The sequence below is a fragment of the Myxocyprinus asiaticus genome, chromosome 3 (assembly GCF_019703515.2).
Source record: "Myxocyprinus asiaticus isolate MX2 ecotype Aquarium Trade chromosome 3, UBuf_Myxa_2, whole genome shotgun sequence".
NCBI classification, from domain to species: Eukaryota; Metazoa; Chordata; class Actinopteri; order Cypriniformes; family Catostomidae; genus Myxocyprinus; species Myxocyprinus asiaticus.
Window position 1 is genome coordinate 61,672,556 of NC_059346.1, and position 16,993 is coordinate 61,689,548.

General features: G+C 39.9%; 1 pseudogene; it reads right to left on the reverse strand.

Annotated features, from left to right (window-relative positions):
- Nucleotides 1-16,627, reverse strand: part of LOC127426432 (regulator of G-protein signaling 3-like) — a 57,328-nt pseudogene extending 40,701 nt beyond the window's left edge.
- Nucleotides 16,628-16,993: the final 366 nt, after the last annotated feature.

Below are 16,993 nucleotides of genomic sequence, written 5' to 3' on the forward strand. Positions count from 1 at the left end.
TGGGTCTGTTTTGAGTATGTGGGTCACATGATTTGGTTCAAATTTTCTGTGATCATTAAGTTAGACTGACCTAAAACCAACATGGCCGCCCATGGTGCAGGACAACTCATTTTTTTGTATTTTTTTTTCTGCATCAAATAAAACAGAAATATTGATGACTTTGACTTTTTTGTACCTTAATAGGACAATGTATCCTGGAAGATACAACTCATAAAATCCAAAATATATAAAATATATCTAAAATTCCTTTGGATATCTGTGACTTAAGTCCAAGTGACATGAAATTATTTTTTGCTAATCATTTTCCACTCTTGCCTGTTTTAGGGTTCACTCAACACAGTGCCGTGGTACAGCTGAAACTGATGCATCACTCCATAGAGTTAATTGATTTAGGCAATGCTATGAGTCATCACTTTAAACATAACACTGAAAACACAGCAAGAGGCGTCGCAACGGTCAAAGGTGTCTATCTAGCACATGTTTGCATAGGCCAACAAATTAAAAAAGCACATTATCAATAGTAGCATCGATATTCCCTGTGGTAAATAACTTCCTTTGCCACACTTGACAACGAATGCCATATGAAACACTTGTAACCTGAGGAATTTTCATTTAATTGTGGGATTTCATATATTAGTAGACTCTCAAACATTATCTATATGTTTCTTTAACTGAATAAATTTGCAAAAAAATTCATGTTAAAGAGTATTATTCAACTGTAAATCAACAGATCGAGTACCACAGATGTCATGTTACCTTTAAGCATAAAATGTCATGCTTACTGTTCCGCACGCTTTTGTTATTAACATTTTTATTGATTCCATACACAAAAACCAATAAACACAACATAAAATATGGAATCAATTATATAAATTAAAACCCCTCCCCCTGAACATCCCACCCCACCCCACCCGACACAAACACGCATTACAATTTTACAAAAAATTAGAAACAAACTAAAAAAACACTTTAAAAAAACAAGCGTGCACATACACATCAAACTAAAAATCAAAAATCAAAAATCCCTCTCCACTGCCCCTCCCCGAGAACCCTCCAAGAATCCAAATACCCACCCCCACTTCCTATTAAACAAATCCCACTTTCTCAACCTTCTGTAAATCGCCGCCTCAAATGCCGCAACCTCACTCATCTCCCCGATCCACTCCCGAAATGAGGGTGCCCCAGCCGTCTTCCACCCCCTGAGGATTATTATACTGGCCACCATAACTCCGGCCAGGACCCAACCTCTCAAGTGACTATCCCCAAAATTAATGACCTCCCCATCACCCAGAATGCATAGTCTGGGGCAAAATGAAAACCGTGTGTCAAAAAAAAAATCACACATAAATCCCTGAATCTTCAACCAGAATTCCTGTATTTTAACACATCCCCAAAAAACATGGGTTATGTCCCCGTCTTCTGATTGGCATCGCCAACAGGTGGGTTTGTCTTTAAGACCAAGTCTATACAATCTAGTGGGGGTCCAATTTAATTGATTCAGAATCTTAAATTGCTTCAGACGCACCCTTGAAACTCTAGATGCAGACTTGACCTTTTTTAGAATCTTAGCCCACACTCCCTCCTCCAATACAAATTTAAATCTCTCTCCCATAATCTCTTGAGAGAAGTTGAAGCTCCATCCCCCACTCTGAATTAACAGGGAGTAATACACTGATGCCTCATGACCTTTTCCAAAAGCAGTTATCACCACTTCTAGAGTATCTGCCCTTTTAGGGGGGTGTATGCTACTCCCAAAAATAATAAAGAACAGGTGGCGCAGCTGTAAGTACCTGAAGAACTGAGATCTAGGAATCCTGAAATGTTGGACCAAATTTTCAAACGATCTCAACCCACCACTCTCATATAGGTCACTGAGTGTATTAACACCCCTCACAATCCACTCCGACCAGCAGAAAGGGGACTCACCAATACGCAACTTTGGGTTTAGCCATATGCTCGAGGCAACATTTAAATAAATGTCTGAATTGAACACTCTGGACACTTTTGACCATAGCACGTGCAGATGCGAGATAACGGGGTGTGACTTAACTTCTCCAATTAGTTTAATAGAAAGGCTTTGTAATAGTAAAATAAGGGCAATAACTTTCTGTTCAATTCCAAACCAAGGAGGGGCTCTCTCAGGTGGAAGTGACCAATGAGCTAAATGTCTGAGACCGAATGCATAATAATAAAACAAAATCTTGGGTAGGCCTAGCCCACCTTTGTCAATCGGTCTATGTAACTTGCTGAAATGTAACCTGGGACGCTTTCCATTCCAAATGAAGGACTTCACTATACTATCAAATTGCTTGAAATAAGAGAGGGGGACATCTACAGGGAGAGATTATAGTAGGTAGTTGAATTTTGGAATACAACTTATTTTAATAACATTAACCTTTACAATCATCGATAAATGTAATGAAGCCCACCTACTCACATCACTCGAAAACCTTTTTATTAAAGGGTCAAAATTAACTAATTAAATCACATAATTTTGCTGGGAATAAAATACCCAAATACTTAATGCCCTGTTTGGGCCATTGAAAGGCGCCCGGTTGAAAAGCCGTCACTGGGCAGTACGCTGTCAGAGCCAAAGCTTCGGATTTAGACCAATTAACTCTAAAATTTAGAAAAGGAATAAATAATTCTGTGGAGGCAAGGCATAGATCTAGTGGGGTCGGAGACAAATAATAAAATATCATCTGCGTGAAGTAAACACTTATGCACCACACCTCCCGCCACCACCCCTAGAAAATCATCCTCCTTTCTTATCGCGGCTGCTAATGGTTCCAGGGCAAGACAGAACAATAATGGGGAAAGAGGGCAACCCTGCCGGGTGCCCCTATTCAGAGTAAAATAATCTGAAATTAATCCATTTGTTTGTACCGCCACTACAGGGTGTCTATAAAGTAATTTAATCCATCCAATAAAAGTATTTCCAAACCCGTATGTTTCCAGCATCTTAAAAAGATAATCCCATTCTACCATATCAAATGCCTTTTCAGCATCAAGTGAGATGGCAGCGACCGGAGTCTGATCATTCGCCACTGACCACATGATATTAATAAGACACCTAATGTTGTCAGAAGAGCTGCGGCCTGAATAAACCCCACCTGATCTATATATATATATATGAGATGTCATAAGTTTACTTAATCGGTTAGCCAGAATTTTTACCAAAATTTTTACATCTAGCTGGATCAGGGAAATTGGACGGTAACTTTTACACTCGCTTGGATCTTTGTCCTTTTTAAGAATCCGACTGATCCGGGCTTGTGTCATAGTTTGTGGAAGCTTTCCATTCTTTAATGATTCTGTATAAACTTCTAACAAAAGTGGAGCCAGTTCTGTAGTATAAGATCTAAAAAATTTTGCCGCAAAGCCATCTTGCCCCAGAGCCTTGCCTGTAGGCAGGGCCTTAATTACCTCATCAAGCTCCTCCAAGGTTATCTCAGATTCATGTAATTATTTTGCTCAGTTGTCAATTTAGGGAGTTCTAATGGTTCCACAAAGTTTCTAATATCTTCATCAGTAGACGAAGACGTGAAACTATAAAGAAAAAAATAGAACTCTTTAAAGGCATTATTAATATCAATGGCCGAGGTAAAAATTTCACCACCAGCAGATTTCACTGAGGGAATGGTAGAATGATGGCGCCGAGTATGGCTGCTGTGTTGCGAGCTCCGACACAACATTGTAGTGTTTTGTTTGTTTTGTTTACAATTCTTATGTTTTTTGTCTTGGATGTTGTCAGCCTTATTGTCTACGACAGACAAACACTTTTGGACATTGGTTCTGCAATTACACACCATAAACCGGACTTCAAATTCCTCAATGCTGACCCACTGTTTACAAACACACCAGCGGAGCCCTTTGTCTGGGCTGCCCGACCGTGGAAAAGCAAAAGGAAAAGGGGAAACAGTTCCGGCGTTCTCATCAGAGTAAGATGTCGCGCAAATCGTCCGCCGCTACCCAGAATTCTACTGGCAAATGTTCAGTCTCTGGACAACAAGCTCTGCGAGCTGAGAGCACGGATCTCTTTCCAATGAGATGAGGGACTGCTGTATTATCTGCCTTACAGAAACTTGGATGTCTGCTGAGATTCCAGACTCAGCCATTGAACCCATGGGGTTCTCCGTGCACCGAGCGGACAGAGCGAAAGACCACTCAGGTAAAAGCAGAGGTGGTGGTGTATGTTTTATGATCAACGAATCCTGGTGTGATCAGAGGAACGTACATTCTATCAAGTCTTTCTGCTCTCCTGATCTGGAATTTCTCATGCTTCTGTGTCAAACATTCTGGCTACCGAGGGAATTCACAGCAGTCATTATCACAGCTGTGTAAATCCCGCCACAAGCCAACACAGACCGCGCACTCAAGGAACTGTATGGGATTAGAAGCAAGCAGGAAACCGCGCACCCTTAGGCCACGTTCATTGTGACCGGGGACTTTAACAAAGCCAATCTCAAATCAGTCGCACCAAAATACCACCAACACATTAGTTTTAACACAAGAGGGGACCGGGTTTTGAACAATTACTACTCTCCCTTCCGGGACGGCAACAAATTCCTCCCCCGCCCACCATTTGGCAAATCGGACCATTCTTCCATTCTGCTTCTGCCCGCTTATTGGCAGAAACTGATACAGGAAGCACCCACCCTCAGAACGATCCAGTGTTGGCCGGACCAATCAGACTCTATGCTACAAGACTGTTTAGATCACATGGACTGGGAGATGTTCCGGTCCGCCTCTGATGACGACATCGAGCTTTACGCTGATAGCATAACGTGTTTCATCAGAAAGTCCATAGAGGACATTGTTCCGATCAAAACAATATGGATCTACCCGAACCAGAAACCTTGGATTAATAGCGATGTTCACGCAGCACTTGATGCGCAGACTTCCGCTTTTAATTCCGGGAATGTGGAGGAGCATAAACAAGCCAGTTATGCCCTCCGAAAAACTATCCGAACAGCAAAACGTCAGTACAGGAACAAGATTGAAGGACAGTTTAACATCACCAACTCTAGAAGCATGTGGCAGGGAATTAACATCATCACGGATTTTAAAGAGAATAAAAACTCCACCGTGAACACAGCTGCCTCTCTCCCGGATGAGCTAAATACTTTTTATGCTTGTTTCGAGGGAAGAAACACTGCCCTCGCGGAGAGAGCTCTCGTAGCTGAAGCTACAGAGGTTAGTTCACTCTCCGTCTCTGTAGCGGATGTAACCCAATCCTTCCGGTCCAGACGGCATTCCGGGCCGTGTCATCAGAGCATGCGCGAACCAACTGGCTGGTGTTTTTACGGATATTTTCAACCGTTCCCTCTCTTTGTCTGTAGTCCCCACGTGCTTTAAAACGTCCACCATTGTGCTTGTTCCAAAGCAATCCAAAATCACTTGCTTAAATGACTGGTGTCCTGTTGCTCTGACCCCCATCATCAGCAAATGCTTTGAGAGACTAATCAGAGATTACATCTGCTCTATGCTGCCTCCATCACTGGGCTGATTGCAGTTTGCTTACCGCAACAACCGCTCCACTGATGATGCCATTGCATCTACAATAAACACTGCTCTCTCCCACCTGGAAAAAAAGAACACTTATGTGAGAATGTTGTTTGTAGACTACAGCTCAGCATTCAACACCATAGTGCCCTCCAAGCTTGATGAGAAACTCCGGGCTCTTGGCTTAAACAGCTTACTGTGCAGCTGGATCCTGGACTTCCTGTCAAGCAGACGCCAGGTGGTTAGAATGGGCAGCAACATCTCCTCATCACTGACCCTCAACACTGGAGCCCCACAGGGCTGTGTTCTCAGCCCACTCCTGTATTTTCTGTACACACGAGACTGTGTGGCAACACACAGCTCCAATGCCATCATTAAGTTTGCTGATGATACGATGGTGGTAGGTCTGATCACTGACAATGATGAAACAGAGAGGAGGTGCGCACTCTGACGCACTGGTGTCAGGAGCACAACCTCTCCCTCAACGTCAGTAAGACAAAGGAGCTTGTGGTGGACTTCAGGAGAAGAGATAGAGAACACAGTCCCATCACCATCAATGGAGCCCCAGTGGAGAGAGTCGGCAGCTTCAAGTTCCTGGGTGTCCACATCACTGAGGAACTCACATGGTCTGTCCACACTGAGGCCATTGTGAAGAAGGCTCATCAGCGCCTCTTCTTCCTAAGATGGCTGAGGAAGTTTGGAATGAACCGCCACATCCTCACACGGTTCTACACCAGCACTGTAGAGAGCATCCTGATTGGCTGCATCTCTGCCTGGTATGGCAATAGTACTGCCCACAACAGCAAAGCCCTGAAAAGGGTAATGCGAACTGCCAGACACATCATCGGAGATGAGCTTCCCTCCCTCCAGGACATATATACCAGGCGGTGTGTGAAAAAAGCTCGGAGGATCATCAGAGACTCCAGCCACCCGGGCCATGGGCTGTTCTCACTGCTACCATCAGGCAGGTGTTATCGCAGCATCAGGACCCGCACCAGCTGACTACATGACAGCTTCTTCCCCCAAGCAATCAGACTTTTGAACTCTTGATCTCCCACGATCAAAATACATCAGCACTGCACTTTATTACTCTTATATCTCACACCGGACTGTCATAAATTATATTCTCTCTTAACAACACACTGGCAACTTACTATCAACCGACAGCCTGAATGTCAATACAGTACAATACAACCTACTGTACATTTTATATATACTATATATATACTATTTTTACTGTATAATGTGTATTCTATATTGTGTGTATTGTATACTGTACATTGTATGTTATTATTTGTATATTGTGTTATGTGTAATTATGTGTATATTAGATTTTAAATTGTGTTGTGTAAATCTGATGTTTATTGTAAATTGGTATATGTCTCATCACTGTCACGACTACTATGTTGCTCAGAACTGCACCCAAGAATTTCACACACTATTGCACTTGTGTATATGGTTGTGTGACAATAAAAGTGATTTGATTTGAGAAAAAGACTCTCTCTGCTTTATATATCTAGCCAAAAGCTTCCTTGCTTTGTCTCCTGACTCAAAGTATGACTGTCTTGCCCTGAATAACCAAAACTCCACTTTCCGTGACAAAATTAATAATTAATAATAATTAAAAATAGTATTATATCTGTATTTCAAACGGGTCAGTTCTCTGAGGCCATTAGATGACATTCAGCGCTTCAACTCTGCCTCTGCACTTTTAATATTCTCTTCCAACTCCACGAGTTCTCGTGCTTTGGATTTTTTGGTGAATGAGGCATACTGTATGATCCGACCCCTAAGAACCGCCTTAAGTGCCTCCCAAGCCACACCCACATAGGATACTGAGGACCAGTTGGTCTCCATATAAACATTGATTTCAGCCTTTAACATTTGTTGGAAATCAGGATTTTGCAAAAGGGATACATTAAAGCGCCAGCTGTATGATTTCTTTTTCTCCGTATGTGGCAACATCTCTAAACTCACCAGGGCGTAATCTGAGACTAAGATGTTTCTAATTGAGCAATCGACAACAGATGAAATGAGGGACTTAGATATATAAAAAAAAATGTATTCTAGAATAAATCTTATGGACTGATGAAAAAAATGTATAGTCCGTACTAGATGGGTTCAAAAGTCTACAGATATCTGCAAGTCCAAGATTTTTTACACATCCTGTGAAGTGTCAATGTTGCTCTAGTGGGCTTACACACTTTTGCTTCACTATGATCAAGGACTGAGTCCATCAAAAAATTAAAGTCTCCTTCCAATATTATATCATGAGGGGTGCCAGCGGCTTGCAACATCCCTTCGAGATCGATAAAAAAAGCCCTGATCATCAACATTAGGTGCGTAAATATTAGCCAAAATCAACCTTTGCCCCTGAATTTCTGCTAAAACAATAATGACTCTTCCTGTTTTATCTTTAATCTGTTTGAGAAATTTTAATTGTAGATGTTTATTTATCAGTATAATGACCCCTCTGCTCTTACTTGAGCCAGCGCTAAAGAAAACATGTCCACCCCATATCTTCTCAATTTTTTCAGCTTCCTGCGGGGAAAGATGTGTTTCTTGAAGAAACACTATATCATATTTTTTACGCTTAAGAAATAACTTTCCTTCTATTTATGGGGTGCCCCAACCCATTCACATTCCACGTGGAGAAAGATAACCCATTCATATTAACATTTGGCATTTGATATAATAGAAAAAATAAATCGTGTGTCAAAAACAAGATTATACAGACCACATTCAAACATTATGGCAACAATCAAACCCCAAACAAAACAAACAGAAAAAAGGAAAACGTGCGCATTAACCCCACGCACGACAGCGCCAACCAGCGTCAATCCCTCTAAACTCAAAGAGTCCATGTATGCATGCGAGAACCCCCGCAACAACTTTGCCGTCGGAATGCTCAAGTCCGGTGATTCTGCACAATTTTTGTGAGGCAAAATTACATAACAGAAAATACTTTGTAAAAACAGACCCCAGCCAATAGGCAGAATAAACAGAAATAACGTGTAGATTAATTCACAGAACTGTCTTGAAGGTGTGTTCCTCCACAAAACAAACTCCAGCTGATATAAAGCCATTCAGTTTCCTCGGACAGACAAACAATTGTTCAGTGAGCCGGCTGTTATGAGTGCAGCAGATGACATAATCATTCCAATGTCCCGCGAAAATACTCTACAAAAACAAACTCCAGCCAACAGGAGGCATAAGCACAAAAATAAAAAATAAAAAAATAACTGTACCGAAGCAGTGTTATTCCACAAAACAAACTCCAGCCACTAGGCGGAACAGCACAAAAAAAAAAAAAAAAAAAAACAGGCATCTCGGTTCCTCGAATGACCAAATGTGTATTATTCACTTGGAGGCTGCATAAAAAAATACACCATGACTTAGTCCGTCAACTTTATAAAAGACATCCTTTGTGTAGGCATGAAGATATTTTGCAGTCATTCTTAGTATCCATTCTCAATCTGGCCGGGAACTTCAGTGTAAAAGCAATCATCCGTCCATGCAAAAGTTTCTTGAAAGAGTCATGCCACAAAACAAACTAGAGCCGCTAGGCGGAGCCAACACAATAAGAAACAAAAATGGCACCCAGCTTCCTCGGACAGCCAGAGTTAATCCACTCTGGAGCTACATGAAAAACCCCAAATGGCTTACTCACCCATTGTTTTTATAAAAGACATTGCTTGCTTTGGACATGTAAATACCCTGCAACCACCCTTCGTTTCTATTCTCAGTTTGGCCGGAAACATCAGTGCAAAAGCGATCTTCCGTTGATGTAAGTGTTTCTTACATTCCTTGAACCGATCGCATTTCTTTCCCGGACTTTCAGCTTCATCATACCACGTTGGTGGAACGACCTTCCCAACTCCATCCGTGAAGCTGACTCACTCTCTGTCTTCAAAATACGACTAAAAACACATCTTTTCCATGAGCACTTAACCAGTCATTAAAAAAAAAAAAAAAAAATTCTGTTGCACTTTATTCTATTTTGAATACTATTATGATGCTAGTGATACTTTGTAATACAGCACTTTTTATATCACTGTCTCCTAAGATGATTCGCTTATGTTTTCCTCTCTTGTAAGTTGCTTTGGATAAAAGCGTCTGCCAAATGAATAAATGTAAATGTAAATTTCTCTTGTCACATTCGCAAAGTCCGGGAACAAGAAAATATTGTGATTCTTCCAAGAAAGCTTTCCTTTGCTCCTCGCCTGGCACAACACGAGATCTTTATCGGATGATCTCAGAAAATTGTTCCTTCGGCTCCTATTTTCCAAATCTTCCAGTTTTTCCAAGACTTTTTCCACGACTATTTTGGTCGCGGGCGGATTAACAGATAATTCCCTTTTGGATGATTCCAGATAATCGATTCATTTCTCAACTTCTGTCACTCTTGTAACCAACTCAGAGAACTTTGTTTCCATCGCCGTAATCGATCGACGTATTACAGCGAGATCCTCCAAGTCAGCAACAACCTTCGTCAGCATCACCGAGATGTTGGACAGTTGACGCTGAATTTCATCTCCCGAAGTGCCGTCCAAATCGAGTCCCTGGCTCGCAGGGATGCCAGAGGTTTCATCTTGAGCACGTAAGTGTCTTTTAATGTTTCCAGAGCCAGAGGATTTGACTTCTTTGCCATGTTTACCTCAAAGAACAAATATGTAACTGGGGTTATCGAATCTCACCAGTTATAACATGAAAATAATAAAAAAAATCAGCAAAGTGCGCAGAGCTAGTGTTTCACACGTCTGCTTCTAGCATGGTGTCACGTCGTCTCTGGTACCGCATGCTTATAATTTGAGAGAAAAACATTTTTTTGAGAGAAAAAAATTTAAAGAGAAAATCATTTTTACAAGAAAAAATAAAATTAGAGAGAAGAAATATTTTAGAAAAAAATATATATTTGTAAGCTCAGGAAGGCACTAAGACACCTAAAAAAAATGTCCACCTAGTAAATTTGTTTTTTCATAGTGCTGTTCGGTGCTTCTGTAGGCATGATTTACTCACCTGTATTTTCACTTTCTTTCGTGAGACAAAAAATGAGATCTTGAGCAGAATGTTATATGTTAATGGTTTTTTTTTTTTTTTTTTTAAATGACATTTATCATGATTTTGTTGCATCGGCCTTATAACATGCAATAACCAATTCTGTTTGGGCGCTCCAGTGGATGGGAGGATTATCAGTTAAAAAAAGATTTACATTTTAGCCTGTTCCTCACACAAAGCTAGTCCTCATGCAAAATCATAAGGACTACTTTTATGATAATTTAAATGGTACTTTTTTGTCCTTTTAGGAGTTTGGCAGTATAAATCACCATCCACTTTTGTTGTATAGAAATCAGCAGCTTGGACATTCTGCCTAAAATCTTTTTGTTTCATAAAAAAATAAAAAAATAAAAATTGGTAATAACACAAGGGTGAGAAAATGCTGACTACATTTTTATGGATGAAATATTCTTTTAATAATCAAAATTTATCCCACATCAGGACTTCAGTGGGCATTTATGTGTATCTGCGTGTGTACACAGGAAACACATTCCCTCTGGCCTTCAGTGCCACAGTGTTGAGATTCTACACTGCTCCGCTACACTGCTAGATTTATGGCCATGTGGCGTCAGTCAGCTTCCCCTTGATCAGACGAAAAAGCCATGCCAGTGAAAATACGTTACCTGTATGAGTTATGAGCTTAAATATCTGCTACATACAAATTACCAATATGGGGAAAGTTCATGTCGTTTTGTCTTGGAACTTCCGTTCTAGTGGTTCTGTTTAGATATCTATGGTGTTGATGTCAAAGTGTAATTAGCTAGCGAAGTGGATTTACAGGTTATAGAGTTGTCAAAAGCTATCATGAGCATTTTAAAGTGTTTAGGGGATGTCATAAGAACTGGAAACAGAGCAGGGAGATTTTAAAACAAGAGTACTTCATTCATAAATACACAAGATTCTTCCTTTGTGCTGTGGATGAACTGATGTGCCTCTGTGCTCATGAAACTCCAAGAGACAACACAAAGTCATTTAAAATATCTCGTACAACACCTCTGACCATCTTCTCATACCATTCACCCATCGTGTTATAGTTGAGCAGATTTTTTGAGCATTTAACCAGGAGTGGGGGAGGGGAGCAACTATATTTACAGTGCATCCGGAAGTATTCACAGCGCTTCACTTTTTCCACATTTTGTTATGTTACAGCCTTATTCCATAATGGATTACATTCATTATTTTCCTCAAAATTCTACAAACAATACCCCATAGTGACAACGTGAAAGAAGTTTGTTTGAAATCTTTGCAAATTTATAAAAGAAAAAAAAAAAAGAAAAAAAAAAAGAAAAACAAAAAACATGTACATAAGTATTCACAGCCTTTGCTCAATACTTTGTTGAAGCACCTTTGACACCAATTACAGCCTTAAGTCTTTTTGAGTATGATGCTACAAGCTTGCCACACCTATTTTTGGGCAGTTTCTCCCATTCTTCTTTGCAGGACCTCTCAAGCTCCATCAGGTTGGATGGGGAGCGTTGGTGCACAGCCATTTTCAGATCTCTCCAGAGATGTTCAATCGGGTTCAAGTCTGGGCTCTGGCTGGGCCACTCAAGGACATTCACAGAATTGTCCCGTAGCCACTCCTTTGATATCTTGGCTGTGTGCTTAGGGTCATTGTCCTGTTGGAAGATGAACCTTCACCCCAGTCAGAGGTCCAGAGCGCTCTGGAGCAGGTTTTCATCAAGGATGTCTCTGTACATTGCTGCATTCATCTTTCCCTTGATCCTGACTAGTCTCCCAGTTCCTGCCGCTGAAAAACATCCCCACAGCATGATGCTGCCACCACCATGCTTCACTGTAGGGATGGTATTGGCCAGGTGATGAGCGGTGCCTGGTTTCCTCCAGACATGATGCTTGCCATTCAGGCCAAAGAGTTCAATCTTTGTTTCACATGGTCTGAGAGTCCTTCAGGTGCCTTTTGGCAAACTCCAGGCGGGCTGTCATGTGCCTTTTACTGAGGAGTGGCGTCCGTCTGGCCACTCTACCATACAGGCCTGATTGGTGGAGTGCTGCAGAGATGGCTGTTCTTCTGGAAGGTTCTCCTCTCTCCACAGAGAAACACTGGAGCTCTGTTAGAGTGACCATTGGGTTCTTGGTCACCTCCCTGACTAAGGCCCTTCTCCCCCGATCGCTCAGTTTGGCTGGGCGGCCAGCTCTAGGAAGAGTCCTGGTGGTTCCAAACTTCTTCCATTTATGGATGATGGAGGCCACTGTGCTCATTGGGACCTTCAATGCTGCAGAAATTTTTCTGTACCCTTCCCCAGATCTGTGCCTCGATACAATCCTGTCTTGGAGGTCTACAGACAATTCCTTGGACTTCATGGCTTGGTTTGTGCTCTGACATGCACTGTTAACTGTGGGACCTTATATAGACAGGTGTGTGCCTTTCCAAATCATGTCCAATCAACTGAATTTACCACAGGTGGACTCCAATCAAGTTGTAGAAACATCTCAAGGATGATCAGTGGAAACAGGATGCACCTGAGCTCAATTTTGAGTGTCATGGCACTTTATGTACATAAGTACATAATACTTATGTACATGTGATTTTTTTTCGTTTTTTATTTTTAATAAATTTGCAAAGATTGCAACTTCTTTCACGTTGTCATTATGGGGTATTGTTTGTAGAATTTTGAGGAAAATAATGAATTTAATCCATTTTGGAATAAGGCTATAACATAACAAAATGTGGAAAAAGTGAAGCGCTGTGAATACTTTCTGGATGTACTGTATACACACACACACACACATATACACACCCACCCATGTACACATGTGAAAATGTATGTTTTATTTTATATTCTATTTACAACTATTTTAATCACATTTAAGTCTCTAAAAAATGTAGGGTGACAAATTACTTTCATGTTGATGTTCATGTTGAACTTGCATGTGTAATACTAGCTGTCACTGTTGGAAATTTCATATCAACTACACATTTTAACACAAATTATTAACAAGTTGAAACCTAAAAATTAAGCAGAATTACATGTATAACAATGAAATGCTTGCATTATGAAAAAGTGCAGTATGTCATAGCTGTCAGAATGTGATCTGCCAGGTCCAATTTACCTCTGTGAGTGTTGAAAAACACCTCACTAGCATTTTCACGTAAAGTGGTGCTGTAGACTCACACCATCAACACTTGGTGAAAAATACTTTCTGTGCTCCCACACATAATTCATTTTGATTGACTCTTCTCAGTAGCTTCAATACAAACAGGAAGTTAGATGACAAAATTTGGAAGAGCGGAGCATGGAAAATAGGCGGGGCTGAATAAAGTGAATAGAGACCACTAATGGGAATGTTGTGAATCACAATGACTTAAAGATATATGCAAAAGGCAAATCATAAAACCCTACAAATATAGATGGGAGTAAACAATTAAAGTTGTGAAGAAACAATGAAATGCATTGTATTGCAGCTTAAATAACTACAGCTTCAACAATGCATCCATATGAGGCTCTGGTTGCTATGTCCATAACCACTTTTGGGAACTCCAGTGGCTCTGTTATGGAAATCTTTTGTTGCAGCAAATCTCCTTTGAGTGGGCAACAGTCAAACATCCATTGCACCCTCATGACCCCTCATTTAGAGAAAAACATTCTGCTACTTATCGAGCAGAAACAGCTGTTCTGCGCCTTTTATCACCAGGCTTTGCCAATCTTCTCTGCCCGGCTCATATTAAGGCCCATTATAGAGTTCAGTGCTATTCTTTGTTGAGAAACCAGGATGCTTGCAGTGGGAAAGACATTTTGAAACGTGATGGCTAATGTGATGACATGCATGAGACTTAACAATGGGACTCATTGTTTTTGTTTAGTTTATGTGTCTTTCAGTGTGTTTGTAGTAGTCTGTTAATTTACTCCTGTTAAGGAACGTCATCCTCTTGTGTAAATGCATTAAGTGAGGCCATTGCAATCTCAGTTTCATGAATTTTACAACTAAAATTTAAGAATCAAAGAATTCATAGCATGTAAACGTCTAACTAAATCTCAACACATGTTGTGTGAAAATGAACTTTCTGGAACTTCAACAATAGAGCTGAAACGAATAAAACAATTTAGACAAAAATTTTCGGTGTCGAATAGTCCTTTGGTCTCATTTAACATAACATGAGATCACATTAAACTCTAATGATGATGCGCGAGAGCAGCACTGCAGTTCACGCCTGACTGAGGAGAGGAAGAATTACACAGCTCACAGTCCAGATGCACTCTTAACTTTCCAAACAGCTGCAGGTGATATAGATCGCAAAGTATGAGGGAATTATACAAAAATACCAAATAAGTAAATACAGAAGCACCCTCGTTGTGGAATAAGCGGAGCCAGAGCTCTTTAAAGGAGGTTACATCTTAAATGCAGTTATATTTAATGCGTTATAGCTTTCTTAAAGTTCAAATAATACGGAAGCAGGTCATGTAAATAACTACAAACTCCGAAACTGGCATTTCTCTGTGTGGTCAGCACCTCTTCTATGAGTTGCACGAAGTGTCCGATCTAAGGGGGGGAGATTGAAACTGCACCCGGCTGAGGCACACTCTGTCACGGGGACGCTCATCCTTCAAGCGAGCACTTGCTGCAGCTAGATTATAACGTGACTTATTGAATCATAATTTATGTGTCACTGTGCATTTCTTATCGTGAAGAAAATTGGCAATACGCAGCTTTATTAATAAGAGAGAGCTTGTTTTTTTGTGAGTTAAAGATGGATTAAAGTGAACAGAAAGGTGAGAGAGGGTAGTCCTTCGCCCCATTATACACTGCAACAAAACACATGTTTTGGCTTGTTTTCCAATATAAATATCTAAAACTCTTTTAAAACAATGTACATTTTCTTTAGCAGTTATACTGCAGAAGAAAAAATTGTTATCTGAGAATGTTGAATATAATATTAAAAATACAAATATATAAAAATATCTAAAAATACTTTAAAAAAAAAAAAAGATGCATTCACCTGAGAAGCAGTATATACGATATTTAGACTTGCTTTTAGAGAATAGATCTTGAACAGAAGTATATTTTCTCTTTACTGCACTCGCAGAAGTATAACCAAGTGAAAAAATACACTTATATACAAAATACACTTATATTTAAGATACATTCTCTTAAAGCAAGTCTAAATATCTTCTATGTTGCTTCTCAAGTAAATGTATCTTGTTTTAAGGATTTTTAGACTATTTAAAAAAAAGTATTTTTTTCCCCTTTATTTCAGTGAATGTAATTTAGAGGTATTTTTAAAAGATAATTTGGTCCTCTTTATTGTTAGTAAGCACGTTTAATAAAACCTTTTAAGTGGGGGCACAAGCTGAATAATCAGTTAAGGGCTAATGATTAATCATTGCAATAATCGCAGAATAGTCGAATAATCAGTCTAATAATCGTTAGATTAATCGATTATCAAAATAATCGTTAGTTGCAGGGTTTATTTTCATTAGATTCTCGTTTCTTTCTTTTTTTCTTTATCTAAATCAACATGAATTAAAGTCAGTATAACAAATACTACCATCATGTATAGATACTTTTCCATTTAAATAACATGTTTTCATAAGAATCACCCTGGTTCTGTTTAAGTTTCAGAAGTTTTACATTTCACACAACCTAAACACTAGAAGCACTTTGCTGAATCCATCAAGAGAACATTAAACAACTAAAATCTCTTTAGGGAAGAACATCATGGAAGGAAACATTACATATTCAAGAATTCTGCCAGATTTAAACCATCACTACTTGGACAAAACAACAGCTTCAACAACAACAGCACAAAGCAACGCCAAAACTTCAAAGCATCAATGTCTCACGTGCAGCTTTCTCAAACACGTACAAACAACAGGAGATCTGAACTCCAGGAACCCTCAACTTTTTCCCTCTAATTCTAAACTTGTGCTGTCTATTTTTATGTCTCTCTTTTCCATTTCTCACATGAAAACTCTCAGAGCAGCAAAGGAGAACACTCGTAGGAGTGTTTGGTGCCTACCTTTCCAGATACTTCTCAGAGAAATCCACCATTGTGTGTAACGTGTGTGTGTTGAGGGTTTTTTAGAGCAGTGCACTTAACACATCATTGTCAAGCAAGCACATTCCTCCAACTACAGGGAGAGCCTCCATGTCTTTATATAGCACAAAGATGCAAGAAGGTGGAACTAATGTTAGCCAATCACAGGGGAGGTCTGCACTACTGTAGCCTGTTGTATTGTGTGTCAGTGTGTCAGCACACTTACTGTTCCACATCCAGTCGTATTACATCTTGTATAAAAAAATTATTGATTGTAAAAAGAAAATGTTCCCATTATATACTCAATGTGGTTAATTCCTTGGATATTACTGTTGCATGCTCCATTCTGGAATATCAATATTATTTATTTACATAGCAAATGCCTCTTTAAGCAAATCAATCAACCTGCCTGCCTGTGACAGACAGTGATGTTAT